Source organism: Procambarus clarkii, chromosome 7 (genome assembly GCF_040958095.1).
Source record: "Procambarus clarkii isolate CNS0578487 chromosome 7, FALCON_Pclarkii_2.0, whole genome shotgun sequence".
In the NCBI taxonomy this organism is placed as follows: Eukaryota; Metazoa; Arthropoda; class Malacostraca; order Decapoda; family Cambaridae; genus Procambarus; species Procambarus clarkii.
This window is the reverse complement of record NC_091156.1, coordinates 18856385-18873330: the sequence shown is the minus strand read 5'-3', so window position 1 is coordinate 18873330 and position 16946 is coordinate 18856385. Positions and strand designations below refer to the sequence as shown.

Below are 16946 nucleotides of genomic sequence, written 5' to 3'. Positions count from 1 at the left end.
TCCACTTGGTAATATATATAGAAAAGTATTGAAAGCAGAGTTGTGTAAAACTTGTTAATTATTTACTAGTTAACACATCTTCGTGTGAAGTTGTAGCCAAGTACATAACAATAAAATATTAGTGAGACAAGGTATGTTGTTAAGCCATAATGATGTGATTACGTTCACAACACAGTACGAGGAGGCAATATGTACACTATACAGTATGGAGCCGGAGTGTGATGCTAAATGGAACAGTCCTGTCCTTTTGAAGGTTTATGCTCCTGCTGCTGTCTTCGCGAATTGTGCTGGATGCCTTTTCCTCTTCCTTATTGTTTAATTCTTCCTCCCCCCCCCCCCCATCTCTTCTCCTTCCTGATTGTTCTTTCCCGCTGGCTTTTTGCCATTCTTGATTATTCTTTCAGACGTCTTCTTCTGTTTTGACACCCGGGTGTTTGGGGAGGCCCGCACTCTCACCCGTAGAACTGTGGTACCTGACGTTGTCGAGCGAGGGAGCGCTTTTATTGTCAGTCTTTAAATTTGTTGCTGAACCCGATCTCGACGGACTGACGGTTCATGAGGTGGCGCTTGCAGGGCGTATACCCACGATGCACCCCCTGGGGGGACCCCGTCTTGTCGGGTGTCCTATCCTCTGATTGTGGCTCCATGATAGGTATGGGGGCTTATTCGTAGATGAAATTTTTACCTGTTTATATGCCGATATCTGATCCTCTTTTTAACTTCTCAGACTAGTGGGGTGCGCGACCAGGCCCCAGAGTCGGAGTGGGCTGGAAGGCCGGGCTCTGTAGCCCCTGCTCCATTGGGCCCCCGACTATGCTACTTCTCACTCCTGACTACCCCTCTCTGCTCCCCTCCCACCTCTGTGGCGGGGTTGAGCCCCATGCCCCCAGTGATGACCACCTCATCACCTGGAGTGGCTTGATCATTCGTCACAACTGCGCCTTTTATCCCCTCTCTTACTGGACGTGCTCGGCGCCGTCACCACCGCGCTAGCTCGCGCATGATTCCTTCCCAATCTTCTACTTTCCAGGCTTTGGTCCTGCTGCGTGGACTAAGTATTTTGATCTTAGTCATGTTGACCCTACTCGTCCTGATGTTTTATTCCTCCATAACCCCAGTGTTGATTCGGTGGATACGTTTGACACCTTAAACCCCACCCGTACTGGTACCTGTGTTCTTGCAACCAATTCTCATGAAGTGGCTGCCCACTTGGCTTCGTTGTCTTGCATTGGGAAGACCGCTGTTTGGATCTCCAAAAATGCACGGTTGAATGCCAGCAGTGGCCCAGTTCTTCTCCCGCACCATGTTGCGACTGGTGATAGGGAACTGAAAGACTGCCATGAGGATATTAAGTATATCTTTGAAGCCCAAGCCATTCTGTCCTCCAGATACATTCACTCGACCCCCCTCCCCTCGTGGTCGTCGTCGTCCAACCCGTCCTCTTAAAAATGCTGCTTTTCGCTCGTATGGTAAAAAATGGACACAGTTTGAAATGAAATCAGCTCACGAAAGTGACGTACTGTCCCGTTTTCTGTTTGAGTCCTCCGGCTTACTCGGAAAGGTTAGAAGAGTTAACTTTCAATTAACGATTTTCATGACATTTTGAAACTTTAGGAGATTTTCCTGCCCTCCTAACCTACCAGAGGACCCTTAACTTACGGTTTTAGGAAAAAATATCCCAGATTTATTTTAATTTTAATTTTTTTTCATTTTCAAATTACGTCCAATTTCGGTCAGACGGCTAAACGGCCAAATTCAGACATGGTTTGTAAGAGGGGCAAGTTTGCGTCTCTTTGCGTTGTGAAGGTCATGTTTGATGGTCGGTCCCATTCGTCTTCCGTAATTCTTGCTGGTGCCCGATGCTCCGTTCAGGAATACATCCCCTCTCCTCGCCTCTGCAACAGGTGTTGGAGATTTGGTCATGGTCCCTTCAGGTGCACAAGTGAAGTGTGTCTATGCCCCTTGTGTGGAATCTTGGGTCATTCTAAGATGGAGTGCCCTTCTTCCCAGACTCTGCATAAATTGCTCAGTTTAAAACAGTGATCATTTGTCTTTTCCTGAAGCAAGACGCCAGGTTCGCCATCTTCCCTCTTCCTCTGGCATGTCTTATGCTCGTCTATTGCATTCCACTTCTCTTCGCCCTCTCCTACTTTCTCAGTTTCGCAACCATTTCGAGGCCTTGGACTCCAACATCTCAACCACCACCACCTTCTGCTCCTTTGCGTTTTGGGCCAAAGGGTCTTTCTCTCAGTTCTCCGTCTGATGTTTCCTTCCTTCCCGGTCTTCCTTTTCTCTTGTGCCCTCTTTCCCTTCTCGCCCCACTCCTCCTTCTAAGCCCTCCCGTCTGTTTTTGGCCCTTCTCACCGCCTGTCTCTTCGGGCCGTTGTCCATCCTCCTCCCAGCGTTCTTCATGTTGACCGTTCCAATTTTCCTTTTGTTCAAACTGTCGAGGAGGTCGCCCACTACATTTCTGATGGTATGCCTGTCTCTCTACGTCAGAAACGTAAGCATGGCTTTTCTCCTTCTTCCTCCCCGGTGGGTAAGAAGGCTTCAATATATTCCTCACCTTCCGACTTCTACAATATCCCTACTTCCCCACCCATTTCAGTGGCAGTCACCTGTCCCTACTATGGAGCTTCCCTTGGTCCATGATCCTCTCTTGGATGCTGCCTTTGATCCAATACCCTCTCCTGTTTCTGTCCTTCCTGCCCCCAATTCCCTTGACCTCCCCTCTCCGATGCCTCCTCCCGCTCCAGACTGTCAGTCCGCCGCTGGTCCGTCCTCCAGCTCCCTTGCCTCCATTATCTTCGCTAGCTTTGCCCATGCCCCGTCACCCTGATTTCACTAATCCTGGTCCTGATCTTCCTTAGTCTACTATGTTCTTCTTTGCCTTTGTTTCCACCTTATCTCTATTTATTTTTTCTCTTTTTGTCCATGTCTGTGTTCTTCAAAGGAATATTCGTGGTTTTTATGTCAACTTCCATGAACTCCAACTTCTGATCGCACAGTTTTCACCGCTATGTATTTGTCTCCAGGAGCCGATGCTAAGCGTTCGTCCTGGTCGCTTCTGTGATTATTCCTTTCTCTCTTCGCCTCCAGCTTTTGCTGGGCCCATGCCTCTACTGCTCTCTTGATCCGTTATGATATTCCCTTCGTCGCCTTACTATTTCAGTCGCCCATTCAGTGTTCTGCGGCCAATATCTTTTAAGAGTAAATAATATACAGTCTTCCCTTTATCTCCCCCCAACTGTCCCACTTTCTCTTCCTGATCTTAAACACCTGTTGGACTCCTTACCGGAGCCTGTGCTCCTGTTGGGTGATTTTACCTGTCGGCATTCCCTCTGGGGAGATGTTCTGACAAACACCCGGGGGGCCACCTTCTTCAACTATTTGTCCTCTCTTCTTCTCTGTCTCTTCTGAATTCTGGGAAACCCACTCATTTTGACCCCTGCACTCGCAACACTTCCTGTCTTGATCTTTCTCTCTGCTAGTCTTCTCTTTATTTGATCTTCACTTGGCGTGTTTTTGATGACCTCCACAACAGTGACCTCTTCATGTTATGAGCTACTCTTTCTGACCTCTATGATCTGCCTATTCCCCGAACCCCCTTTCTCTTTCATGACGCTGTTTTTTAAGTTGACTTCTGCTCTGTTTCTCGCTCTACCTCCCGGGGCATGTGGAAGTGCGTTCCGAGCACCACGTTTCACCCGAGCCCCATATGTTTTATAGCAGGCTTGGGATATGTGGCCCAAAGTCCTTGGTCTCCGGCAAGCGTTACAGACCAGAAGCCTCGGGTCTACCCCTTGTAGCTCTAGACGGAGTGGCTACAGAGTTGGTTCTAATCTAGATGGCATGAGCTAAGTCTCCTCTGCTTAGCAGACGGGTACCGGACAAGACCCACTTGTGGCAAGATGGAACCTCACAAGTAGATGCAAGGCCAGCACAATTAACCATGCTGAACAGTTTTACTTTTCAAACCCTAGAGCGCTCAGACGTATTGTTAGAAGGGGTTAGAAGGTGGTTGAGTCTACCCATCGATGCATTCGCGCTTGGAATACGGATAGGAGAGCCGCTGCCACTACCACTGGATCCTCCGTCTCAACCATCGCCATGAGCCGCTTGTTCTTTAGTAGGCGGATTGATACTGCAAAGTTGGAAATTCCACGTCCACCGTTCTTTGTCAGAATGAAAGGAGGAGTTACGGGTATCGTTGGACAGTCGTAGCCAGCCCACGAATGGCCTGCTGCAACCGCCTGCCGAGCCTTCATCATAAGCACACGTTCGAGGACAACCCGGTGGTTCATTTTGGGAATTAGGTGGTGTTTAAGTAGATAGTCTCTATTGGGGTTTGAGGGAGGTTTTAGTGGTGCTGGTTAGACCCTTCTCAAACAGGGAACCATAGGATTAACGTCTGCCTCCGGCCCTGATAAATATGCCTAAGTGCTAGTACTCGTCCACCACACTCATAGTATCAATGACATCGACTCCGACATGGTATTTGTACCTGGTGGGGACATGCCATGTCTTCTGATGCCCATCCACTACTAAGCATAGCATAAGGCATTTTGCAGCATTCACCGTAAGGCAAGAGCCACGCAGTGTGTAGCAAATGCGTGTTACAAGGATGGGGGGGGGGGCCTTTGTGCGGCCACTATCAAATCGTCGGCGAACACCAGGGCTGATATCTTTTTCACCCCCTAGTTCAATCCCTAGCCCCAGTTATTGCCTCATCAGTTATTAGGTTGAAGAGAAACGGTGACAAGGGTCACCTTGTTTCACCCCCCCCCTTCCCCCCAGTATTCAGGATGTCCTTCGACTTTTCCCCTTATCTGGTAATTATGGTTGAGGCCCGTTCATAGCCCGAGAAAATGTATGTCCTTCAGGGCTTCGGAATGCCTTTGCGTTTCATGGCCCGCTGGAGGTAGGATGGGAGATGCTGTTGAAAGCCTTCTGCATATCTAGAAATCCTAGCTGCATGCTGTGCTTTAGCACACGAGCCTCGGCTAGGAAGGCATCCAGGATCACCAGGTTTTCAGTACACCCATCCATCGGGACGAAAACTTTCTCCCGTCTGTCGATCTTAACTGCCTGAGATAGTCTGCTGCTCAAAATCATATGGAACAGCCTCGCTATCATAGATGACATAATTATGGGGCGATAGTGGGAAGGAGCTTCTGGATTCGGTCTCTTTGGTATCAGCTTTGGTATTATTCTTACGAAATGGTAGAGGTAGGGATTCGTTCACTAACCACAGGTTGAACAGCTTTGCAAACACCCTGACTGGTATGGACTTAAGGAGAAGCACAGTAATTCCGTCTGGGCCAGGAGCTGAAGTCTTACTTGCTTTGAGAGCAACAAAGATTTCCTCCGGTGTTATCCAGTTCCCTAATTGCTAGATAACTGGATCACGGTCACGAATTGGGTGGCGGTCCGGTAATGTGGGCCTAGAGAAGAGTGTCTCCAAAAATGTAAAGAGGCGAGCTGGCTCCACCTCAGAGGAGTCTGCTCCACTGACATAATTATGTCCCCTTCAACCTACTTTCCAGTCTTCGGAGAGAACGTGCGCAGCAGCCGCAAAACAGTTCTTCTCGTTCAGGCTCTGACACAAATTATATTGTGTTCTATGCTCCCTCTTTCGTCCGGTCGGAGGTTGGGTTACATCAGCACGATTTATCAGTGGAGGTCTCCGTCTATGCGCAGGACGAGAGAGTGATGCGTGGTCACCAGATCTTTTGTCAGAAGTAACCACGAGCATGGCGCTCGAGGATCCTATCCACGTTATGGCCGTTACCATTGACCAGGTCAGCAATTGCTTCATCAAGGAGTGCTTCCCCCATCCAGTTTTCTGGCCCCTAGGTGCAACACCAATGAGGAATTCCACCCTGGTTTCCTTCCAAACTGCTTCCAGTAGGACCCTGTCAAGGAGGATCAGTACTACTGAGAGCGCCCACCGCCTTCCTGATATTGGCGTTCCGTCCACAGTACCTTAATGAGCTAGGCTGGTCGTCCTCCCTATCTGAATTAGACAGCGAAGACTCCGAACTCTCGCCATCCGCACGATTTCTGTATTCCACCACTAATTCTTTGTACTTTATCCTATACCTTTGACCCTTAATGGACTCTCAGAGTTCGCATAGGAATGCGCTGTTGCAGGATCTGGTTAATACCTCCCCAGCCTCTCTGGGGTCTACCTTCCAGCCTCGCCTCTTCCTTTGCCAGGAGACTTTTCTCCTCATCGGTCCATCTCACTCTGGGCCTACCCTTTCTAACCGTGGCCACTTATAGTTCCTGATAGTTTTAGACTCTGTGCATGCGGCTCAGATGCACTCGCCTTGTTCTTTAGTCATAGAAGTCATAGAACAAGGCGAGTTCATCATACATTGGACAGTCTGGCGACCGATCATTCAAAGCCGGACCGTCATAAAGGTCACCCATCGTGTTGACAGGGTTCAGCACGTCTCAGTAATGGTTTTCACAAAAATTTATGGGTGACAAGGCACGAAAACCCTTGAAAGGGGCAGACAGTCTTTTGGAATGCTCAAACCAAGTGTTACTGACAAGTGGCCCTACTGCAGGTAGACGGATGGTCCCCTTAGAGCAGCAGCTGGGAGGGGGGAAAATGCCTCACCACGTTTGCGGAATCAGGAGTGCCCCATGAAAGCCAGCTGAGGACTTCACAGTCACCGCGTGCGCTGACTGCACTATGTACTCTCTTAAGCATATACAATTGGAAGGTGAAGAGCGTCTAAATGCAGATTCCGTGGGAGAGTTATAGTTCCTTTAATGTTTGCTTTATGCACTTTGTTCTCGTATTGGCATCCTTAGTGATATTTAGCGCCTTTTGAATATCCCGCACATTTGTCGGTGCTACATAGCCTCCCCGGCTTGGTGCCTTCTTTTGATAATTACTTACTATACAGTATGGAGGCAGACTCCATACACAGTTTTAAAGGTAGATATGATAGAGTCCAATAGGCTCGGGAATTAACATGCACCAGTTGATTGGGAGTTAGGGGGGACCAAAGAGCCACCTTTTGTTTTCTTGCAAAAACAACTAGGAGAGAACAGGTTTGGTAACATAATATACCATGGAAATAAATTCTCTAGAAAATATACAGTAAAGGATGGCAAAGTTGACTCTGGGGACTAGAAACCTTTCTTATGAAGAAAGTTTAAGATAGTCTTATTTCCATTCTCTACGAAGGTGAAGAACAAAGAAGGATATAACTGAGAATACAAATAGACAAAAGAGAATATTAATAAGGATAAAAGTGTAATAAAATTGAACAGGAGATAACGGACACAAACTGAACAAGTATACACTCACGGCTGATGGAGGAGATAACCAGGTGGGAGAGACGTGGGGTCGCTGGAGTGTTGTGAGGCTGCTAGAGTACAGATATGCGATGCCTCGCAGTTGTTGTCTTGGATTCAGCTACTGGGAACAACAAAATTTAAGTAGCACAGGCTATGGTGAGCCCGTAGTGGACTTACTGGCACAGGAGCGAGGCCTCGCAGTTCTCTCAACTGTTATCCATAAGACTTTCTTCCCCCTACCTATCTCCCCCCTCCCCCGAGCTGTTTTTATATAGAAGATGGAGAGGAACACGTAACAAAAAAGTTTAGAAATGGGAAATATAGTGAGAGTTATGACAGGAGGCGGGCTGTCCGCCATGCTGACACCCACCGTATGTGGGTGTTGGCAGCTAAACTAAGCTTGCTCTCTCTTGTCAGAGAGCAACCCAGCCACTTTGAGTGGACGGTAGAGCGACGGTCTTGCTTCATGCAGGTCGGCGTTTTCAATCTCCGATCATCCAAGTGGTTGGACACCATTCCTTCCCACCGTCCAATCCCGAATTCTTATCCTGACCACTTCCAAGTGCTATAAAGTCGTAATGGCTTACCGCTTTCCCCCCTGATAATTAAAAAAAAAATTGTCAGGGAGCTGTGAGTGTGTAAGGTTCTTCACGTGTATCGCAGTATATGGACGCCTGTAGATGAATACTGTGTAGCGGGTCATATATGCACCCCCAGATGCTTCTGTACATGTTTTCATCTTCTAAAGGGGTTTTGTTGTTATTATTATTTTTAATGGAGGGGGAGATTTCTGGTCATTATTTCATCTAGGACTGGTGGTGTGGGGCTGGAGGTGTGGTGCTGGTGGTGTGGGGCTGGAGGTGTGGTGCTGGTGGTGTGGGGCTGGAGGTGTGGTGCTGGTGGTGTGGGGCTGGAGGTGTGGTGCTGGTGGTGTGGGGCTGGTGGTGTGGTGCTGGTGGTGTGGGGCTGGTGGTGTGGTGTGGTGCTGGTGGTGTGGGGCTGGAGGTGTGGTGCTGGTGGTGTGGGGCTGGTGGTGTGGGGCTGGTGGTGTGGTGTGGTGCTGGTGGTGTGGGGCTGGAGGTGTGGTGCTGGTGGTGTGGGGCTGGAGGTGTGGTGCTGGTGGTGTGGGGCTGGTGGTGTGGTGCTGGTGGTGTGGGGCTGGTGGTGTGGTGTGGTGCTGGTGGTGTGGGGCTGGAGGTGTGGGGCTGGTGATGTGGTGCTGGTGGTGTGGTGCTGGTGGTGTGGTGCTGGTGGTGTGGGGCTGGTGGTGTGGTGCTGGTGGTGTGGGGCTGGTGGTGTGGGGCTGGTGGTGTGGTGCTGGTGGTGTGGGGCTGGTGGTGTGGGGCTGGTGGTGTGGTGCTGGTGGTGTGGGGCTGGTGGTGTGGGGCTGCTGGTGTGGGGCTGGTGGTGTGGGGCTGGTGGTGTGGGGCTGGTGGTGTGGGGCTGCTGGTGTGGTGCTGGTGGTGTGGGGCTGGAGGTGTGGGGCTGGTGGTGTGGGGCTGGTGGTGTGGGGCTGGTGGTGTGGGGCTGGTGGTGTGGTGCTAGAGGTGTGGGGCTGGTGGTGTGGGGCTGGTGGTGTGGGGCTGGAGGTGTGGTGCTGGTGGTGTGGGGCTGGTGGTGTGGTGCTGGTGGTGTGGTGCTGGTGGTGTGGGGCTGGTGGTGTGGGGCTGGAGGTGTGGGGCTGGTGGTGTGGGGCTGGTGGTGTGGGGCTGGTGGTGTGGTGCTGGTGGTGTGGTGCTGGTGGTGTGGTGCTGGTGGTGTGGGGCTGGTGGTGTGGGACTGGTGGTGTGGGGCTGGTGGTGTGGGGCTGGTGGTGTGGGACTGGTGGTGTGGGACTGGTGGTGTGGGGCTGGTGGTGTGGGGCTGGTGGTGAGGGACTGGTGGTGTGGGGCTGGTGGTGTGGGGCTGGTGGTGTGGGGCTGGTGGTGTGGGGCTGGTGGTGTGGTGCTGGTGGTGTGGTGCTGGTGGTGTGGGGCTGGTGGTGTGGGACTGGTGGTGTGGTGCTGGTGGTGTGGGACTGGTGGTGTGGGGCTGGTGGTGTGGGGCTGGTGTGGGGCTGGTGGTGTGGGGCTGGTGTGGGGCTGGTGGTGTGGTGCTGGTGGTGTGGGGCTGGTGGTGTGGTGCTGGTGGTGTGGGGCTGGAGGTGTGGTGCTGGTGGTGTGGGGCTGGAGTTGTGGGGCTGGTGGTGTGGGGCTGGTGGTGTGGGGCTGGAGGTGTGGGGCTGGAGGTGTGGTGCTGGTGGTGTGGGGCTGGAGGTGTGGGGCTGGAGGTGTGGGGCTGGAGGTGTGGGGCTGGTGGTGTGGGGCTGGAGGTGTGGGGCTGGTGGTGTGGGCCTGGTGGTATGGGGCTGGAGGTGTGGGGCTGGTGGTGTGGTGCTGGGTTTGCATGGAGTAGATCCACGTTGCTGTTCCTTTTAGAGTGCCTCCTCCTGTTCCTTCCCCCCCCCACCTCCCTCTCACTACCCTTGCTCCTATAACTGCCCCTCTCATTACCTCTACTCCTCCTCTTATTTTCCCTCGTCCCCTCTCTCTCTCTCTCTTAACTTCAAACAAAACTACATATTTGTGGTAAATAATCGAAGAATTTTTTCTGTCAAAGAAATTCTCCCTGTTAAGTGGGGGGACGTCACCCTGAGTGGGGGGGGGTGGACGCCCTCCTGCGCGCGGGCACGTCATCCTGGTCATTCCTGACGCAGTCATCAATTAGTGTGGACAGCATGTAGAGCTGTTAGCGTCTCCCACAACTGCGAGTACTCATTTTACAGTCAAGTGCGTTATATGAATTTCTTTGAACAAATTATATATTATTTACTGTGTGAGCGTTACGATACCTGGACACTACTCCAGCAAGGTGGTGGTTGTTGACTGAGGAGTCACGAGGAGCGTGGGGTCGGCTCCAGTAAGGTAAATTGTCTAATGCACCGTTTTTCACCCTCTGTAGCTTTGAAATATTCCCGGGACGTACTTCAGGTAAACACACATGAACTTCATTGTCAATTGATAGGAGACAATTACTGTCCTTGCTTTTGATACAGGTTAATGGAAAAATTAACCTCTCAACAATGAGCTAAAAAATATATTTTGCATGTGATTTAGAACTGGCTTATTTATCAGTAACTGTTGCGGAACGCCTCGTTACCTACGTGTGACGCCGCCCATTGGCTGATATACTGGTCTAGCGTGGCATTTGTTACGTGATTTCTGATTGGCAAAAATGTATTATAGTTTACACACGTGTTATATCTATACTTGAAACTGTCTTTCTATTTGTCTGACTGATCATTCGAAATTAGAGGGCAGATGGTTGTGTTTAGCCTCGCGCAAATTGTTGCAGTGAGTTAATTGGTTGACTAGTCATAGGGTAGTTGGAATCTCCTGCCGTGCCCTTTTTAGCTAACAATGGCTCCTTGTGCGACAACCAACGACTCGGGTGACCCCGTGCTGCAGCCCCCGTTTTGTAGGACTCCTTGCAGGCCTCCGCGGCCACCGCGGCTTCCGTCTTGGAGGGAGCCTACCGAGGAGGAGTGGAGGGACGGGGTGTTGGAGGAGTATCGGAAGTAGCGTGTATTCCTGCTGCCTGCGAATGGTTGTTCTGCCTTCCTTCTACTTTGTTTATTTTTGTGATTTTGTATATTCTGTATTTTTTGTTTTAGATGTTTGTTTCTCGTTTTGTTTGATTTGTTTTGTATTGTTCTAGTGCTGTAATTGTGTTAGCTTAAAAATAAAATAAAAAAAAAAGACTAGCATAAATTGTGAAATGTGAGTGATTCTCCCATAGTTTTACCAATAGATTCTCTGCTGTTAACGACATAAATTAACGTCGATAATGTTGAATCAACGTTACCCGAGCATGTGTTTCCCACTAGGGAGGGAACACGAGAGATAAAAGGGGAAGGGAGAATGAGAGAGGGAGAATGTGATGGAGGAAGTGAGACAAGTAGACGGAGACCTGGCCACCGCCGGGTACCCCTCTCTATACGATAAAAAAATATTTGTCAGTGTTTGTCTAGGGCTGGAAATCAGAGGCTTGGGGCAAGCCTCGCACCACTCTGAGTGGTAGTAACCCGTCCGCTTAAAAATAACGTCGCTTTTCGCTGGTATGCGCGCTATGGCCAAAAATGGACGTAATTTGAAATTAAATCCGCTCACGAAAGTGACGTACTGTCCGGTTTTCTGTTTGAGTCTTCCGGCTTACTCGGAAAGGTTAGGAGAGGAAACTTTCAAATAACGTTTTTCATAACGTTCTGAAACTTTAGGAGAATTTCCTGCCCACCTAACCTACCCGACGACCCTTAACTTAGTTGTTAAAAAAAAAATCCCAAATTTTATTTTAATTTTTTTTCATTTCCAAATTACGTCCATTTTCAGCCATACGGGCAAACGGCCAAAAGCGACGTTATTTTTAAGGGATATTCCCTCGTAGGATGGTCGGGATCAGTCACTATTTCAAGCTTGTATAGGATTCTACTACTCCCCCCCCCCCCTCCTCCTCACAGGGATGGTGGAAATGAAATGTTCAATGAAACATAGTTCAACATTTATTTAAATATTCGTATATTACAAAAAAGTGTGTTTAGATATTGACATTTAAAACCAATGTTCAGATGGCATATTTTCATTTTAAGCACATCCTTTTGATTACAGAGATGTAGTATAGTGAAGATGGTTACAGTGATGGGGCGGGATATGGAAAGAGAATGTGTGGGTGGAGACAGGGAGGGTGTGGGTGGAGAAGGGTATGGTGTAAAGATATTTACTGTGAAGAAGACTTCCAGTGAAAATGGTAACGGTAATGAGGCGAGAAGGAACGTATATGTGGGCAGTCTCTCTACCAGTCAACATGCACCATGTATCCTCTCAAGTGTTATCAGTCAATACTCTCCAGACTGGCACAGCCTACAGCGAGCCTGACTTGTTTTACACCATTAATACATTTTGAATCTGAGGAAACAGGTCCTATTGTTGGGGTGGACCAATCAGAGCTTGTTTTAAAGTTGGCCTCCATACACACCTGCTCTAACAAAACATAGACACAACCCACATGCTGACTTGTCAGTAATCTAAATAATGGAAAAGCTATCATTCTTAAACTGGGCGATGGAGCGGTCATCTTAACTAACGGTTACTAGTTATGACTAGTAACCTACCCTGACGTATCTACCTACCCTGACGTATCTACCTACCCTGACGTATCTACCTACCCTGACGTATCTACCTACCCTGACGTATCTACCTACCCCTGGCTTTGTGCCCTGTGGAGGCCACTCCAGACTGACAACCAGAGCATAACTCCAAAGTCTCCAGAGACTGATGGATGACTACTACTACTAGCTATGTAGACTTGACTGTGTCTAGTCTATGTTATGTAGACTCTGGAGAGACTCATGGTGTTGCCGCATCGCCCGCTCATCTACACAATGAATAATAATTTGCTATCCAGCATTGCTCACGATTGTTCTCCGAAGTCTGCTAATAAAATTATTTTCGCAATTAAATAACTGGAGTGTTTCATGCAGAGTTGAGACTCTGGTAAACCAGTATGGATGTGCCCGGATTTCATGTCAGGGACAAAAATACATTAGCCGGCAATCTTCAGACACCTTTGTAAAAACCTAAACACAAATTCAGAAAATTTGAATTTTCTGCCACGCCACTAGTGGGCTACACAGCTCGATATTAATAGGAATCCTGTTTCAACACACTACACCTTATGATTAAAGCGAATAATTGGTTCTGAAAAAAAAGGGAACCAGGTTGCACTCCCTAAACTGTTCAGATTGGCGAATCACTCAATATTATTATGGAGTTCCGTTAATAAACAAATACTCCGTCAAGCTATACACCACTGTGAAGAGTTTAGTTTCCTGTTATGAACTTTACCCGCAGGGTTCCCCACTGCTGCCATCACGACGTGTTGTAATATCAGTATTGTAACACCTCTAGATGTTATTAATATAACCAAGCCATATGAAAGCTCAAGATCTGAGCTCTAAGTGGGCAACTGGAGGAAGAGAGAGAGGAGAGTTGGGGAAGGGGGGGGAGGGAGAGAATTGAAAGAGGTGGTGGGAGAAGAGAGGAGGAGAGGGATTGTAACAGGGAATAGAGGAGAAATAATAGCTGCTACTCTCAAAACACAAACACAGAGAAGCTGCCACCATCCTGAGATACCAGAGAGAGGACCGGAAGAGAAGTGAAGACATGTTAATATTCTCCCAGGGACAGGTGTGGTCCTGAATAAATGGTATAAGGATCCTGACCTGATCCTAGAATAATTCTGAAACCACTTAGGGTTACTATACAGAATAACGGGAGCAGCGCTGGACCCTTTAGTATTGACACACCTTAATAGAGAACTGAACGAGGGTGGTGAAAGGGGGGGGGGGAAGGATACCGGATAATTAAGGGTACTATAGGTCATGGGGCCAAGATAACGGTAAACCCGGTATCACGTCGGCAGGTACCATAAATACACAAGGTGGGACAACTATTTAAAACTTTATTTAACGCTTTAGAAGAATAATCCCAAATTATGGTACCCTAATAGAGTTGAATGATGTACGGTGCTGAGTACAAGAGAGTTGTACATCCCAGTACTCGACACTGGACTTGAGGTACGTAATGGTCCGCCTCTAGAATCTTGGACCAGTGTCCGCACTGATGAAGGGGCTGGTATTACAAAATGGATGGTATTCTTTATCAAGTTAGAGGTGAACGTAAGAAATTGTATGGGAGAGTGGCTGGTGACTGGGAGGAAGGACAGTTTCCTTATTAAATGTACTCGTATTTCGTCCCGTGATGATAATTTGTCTTTGTTGGAAGGAATTGATGAGAGGGAAGTGTGGAGTGCGGTTCATAGTTTGTCGAAAGCAGGTCGCTTGCTTATGATGGATTGTTAGCAGAGTTTGATTTATTCAAGTGTGGGGTGATAAAGAAGGATTGTCCTAGTGTGTTTCAGTATATTATACAACATGAAAGAATTAGCATATCAGAATCCCTTCGTATCATTAAGCTCAAGTCGAAGTCGGGGGAATTTGTATGCTCTGACAAACTGGGAGCCGCTTTCGATGCTTACTTAAGATTAATCTTTTCGAAGTTGTTGGCGAATAGGCTTTGGGTAGTTATGGATAAATTCGCGTCGCGGGAAGGGGAACAGTTCTGTGGCTTCCCAGGGAGGTCGATCTTCACTTGCAATAATGTTAAAAGGGACGTCGTGTATTATATTTCTAAGTCTAATGCTTCCTAGTCAATAAACAATTTAGACGGGTCCAAAACCTTTGACCGGGTCAATATTTGGTTTGTTTAATGTTTTGGATAGTTGTTTTGGCACCAACCAATCCCGTGTTTTATACCCTGGATCTGAATGTTTTATCGTCAGTGTAGGAGCAGTGTTTGGGTAAACCGGATTTTGAGTGAACCTTCAGCGGTTGAGCGGTCTGTTCGTCAGGGGTGTCCCTGATCAGTGCTTCGTTGTCTTTCAGGAGCCTCAATACTTGGCGGTCAAGAGCAATGACTGTATTGTGCCGCCGCATACTCAGAATGCCATGGCAATCCCTGTTATTGGCCATGCTGACGATTCTACGATTGTTGCTTCAATGTAGGCCTTGGTGTTAGCTGCACAGGAGTTGGACAGCTTTGAGACGGGGACGGGTGCTGTTGTTGACAGGGGGACAAGACGTACATGATAGGGCTTATAATAGCTGGTGCACCAAATCCTTGTGGGGCGGGTTCGTGGTTTCAAGTAACTGTTTGTGAAAACTCAAGGAAATATCTGCTGCAAAACGTATCGAGACGCTGGTGACGAAGTGGGAGGAGCTTACGAGGAATATGTTAGTATCGACGTCAATGTTGTCGAGTAGGAGGCCTCTTTTTTCAGAAGGCTTGGAATTTAAATAGCAAGATTCTTTCCAAAGTTTGTGTATGTTGCTCATAGTTATGTTTCCCAGGAAAATCTCCAAATAAGACGATTTTTCGATATGTATAGTGTGGCGGGAACCAACAGATTCTGAGGACACTCTGCATGTGTAAATAGAATAGTGAGATAGGGATAGGAAATGTGTACTGTAAGTCTCTGGCTGTTCTGTATTAAATTTCGGTAGAAGGTAATGAGACGGGATGATGATAATTTATGGGGGCATTATTATTGTAAATTACGTGGAAGTTAAAACGTATGCCTGACTACGTCACCTTGAACTAAATTCCTCCCCCTTTTTATTCTTGTGTTAATGTTTTTTTTTTTGTTTTTTTTTGGGGGGGGGGTTTAGTTATTTGTACATATTCTGTAAACGTGTGTATGATGATCTGATTGCCTGTGTGGAGGCGGCGCACCCTCTTTTTGACTAGGCTGAAGTATAGGTGAACATTCTTGTAAAGTATATTTCTTCGAGGCAAGTTTCTGTATCGGTATATTCCTGAGACTCCGTACAAGTGATTGGTTACTGATGTTAGGCATTAGGACCAACAGGTGTAGCCATTTTGCTGAGATTAAGAATACAATGCATGTTTTTGTTTATATTTACATTATGTAAGCATGGAGTTGCAGTGGTGTAGGTCTATGCACTGTTACAGCTTTGTGTGGCACATCTTTGTGTGTGGATGTGGATTTGTTGAGGTTTGTAATGTTTAATCTTGCCTCACAACGTGCAAGGGTTAAATATACCTTAATTATGCTGGTCTCTGGTTACATTTTTCGTGTATGAATTGGCAGGCAGGAGGGATATTCTGTAGTTAAAACTGATTTTTTACAGGCAGGTGTACGGTAAACTGTATGGGGTGTAGAGTCGTTGCTTGCTCCCAACCTCTCCTCTTACATATTACGTCTGAATTTGGCCGTTTGCCCGTATGGCCAAAAATGGACGTAATTTGAAATGAAATCGGCTCACGAAATTTTTTGAACTGTTGCCGCCGAAGGCGGCTACTTTATTGTGCACCCCATACTCATCCTGTGAGTGGAAGTTTATTGTGCACCCCATACTCATCCTGTGAGTGGAAGTTTATTGTGCACCCCATACTCATCCTGTGAGTGGAAGTTTATTTTGCACCCCATACTCGTCCTGTGAGCGGTAGTGCAAAAAAAGCGTTACAGAGGGGAAAAAAGATCTTTATCAGACATCAACTTAAATTATTACATAAACAATTTCATCTACCCTTCACACCTTATAACTACAATGTCAGCTAGTCAAAGAGAGTGATCTATTTCAAGAGCTATGTATTAACAGTAAGTCGTCATCCATACATGTAGGTCTTATCGCTAATACATAATTGTTTGAGCAACGGAGATACTACAGAGACATAGGGAAGCTGCTGTTTATTATTAGTTTTCACAATACACTACTTGTTTCTTAATCTCATATGTCGTTTATCTACTGGAAGCAAACTATGGATACAGTGCAAGGATTTCAGGTATATTATCCTTAGTAATAAGATAGGTTGCCATATCATACAGCGTGAGCTTAGATTTATCTCTAAATGGCTCAATTTTAGTGTTCGAGTGTGTGTTCCTGTTTTTGTCCACACACTTTACACTTTACTTTATCTAGATCCCTATACAAGCCGAACTGTCAGAGATACTTGTAGCCAAGTCTTATTCGAGTTGTGACAACATCTGTTAGTCTACTGACTTTGTTACTTGCC

General features: G+C 47.6%; 1 protein-coding gene across 1 annotated transcript in view; it reads left to right on the top strand.

Moving 5' to 3' along the window:
- The first annotated feature begins 10013 nt into the window (after window positions 1-10013).
- Window positions 10014-16946, top strand: part of LOC123761386 (uncharacterized) — a 348122-nt gene continuing 341189 nt past the window's right edge. Inside the window, exon 1 of the mRNA XM_045747399.2 lies at window positions 10014-10220. The gene's annotated coding sequence lies outside the window, so the exon portion shown is untranslated. The remainder of the gene's footprint in view (window positions 10221-16946) is intronic.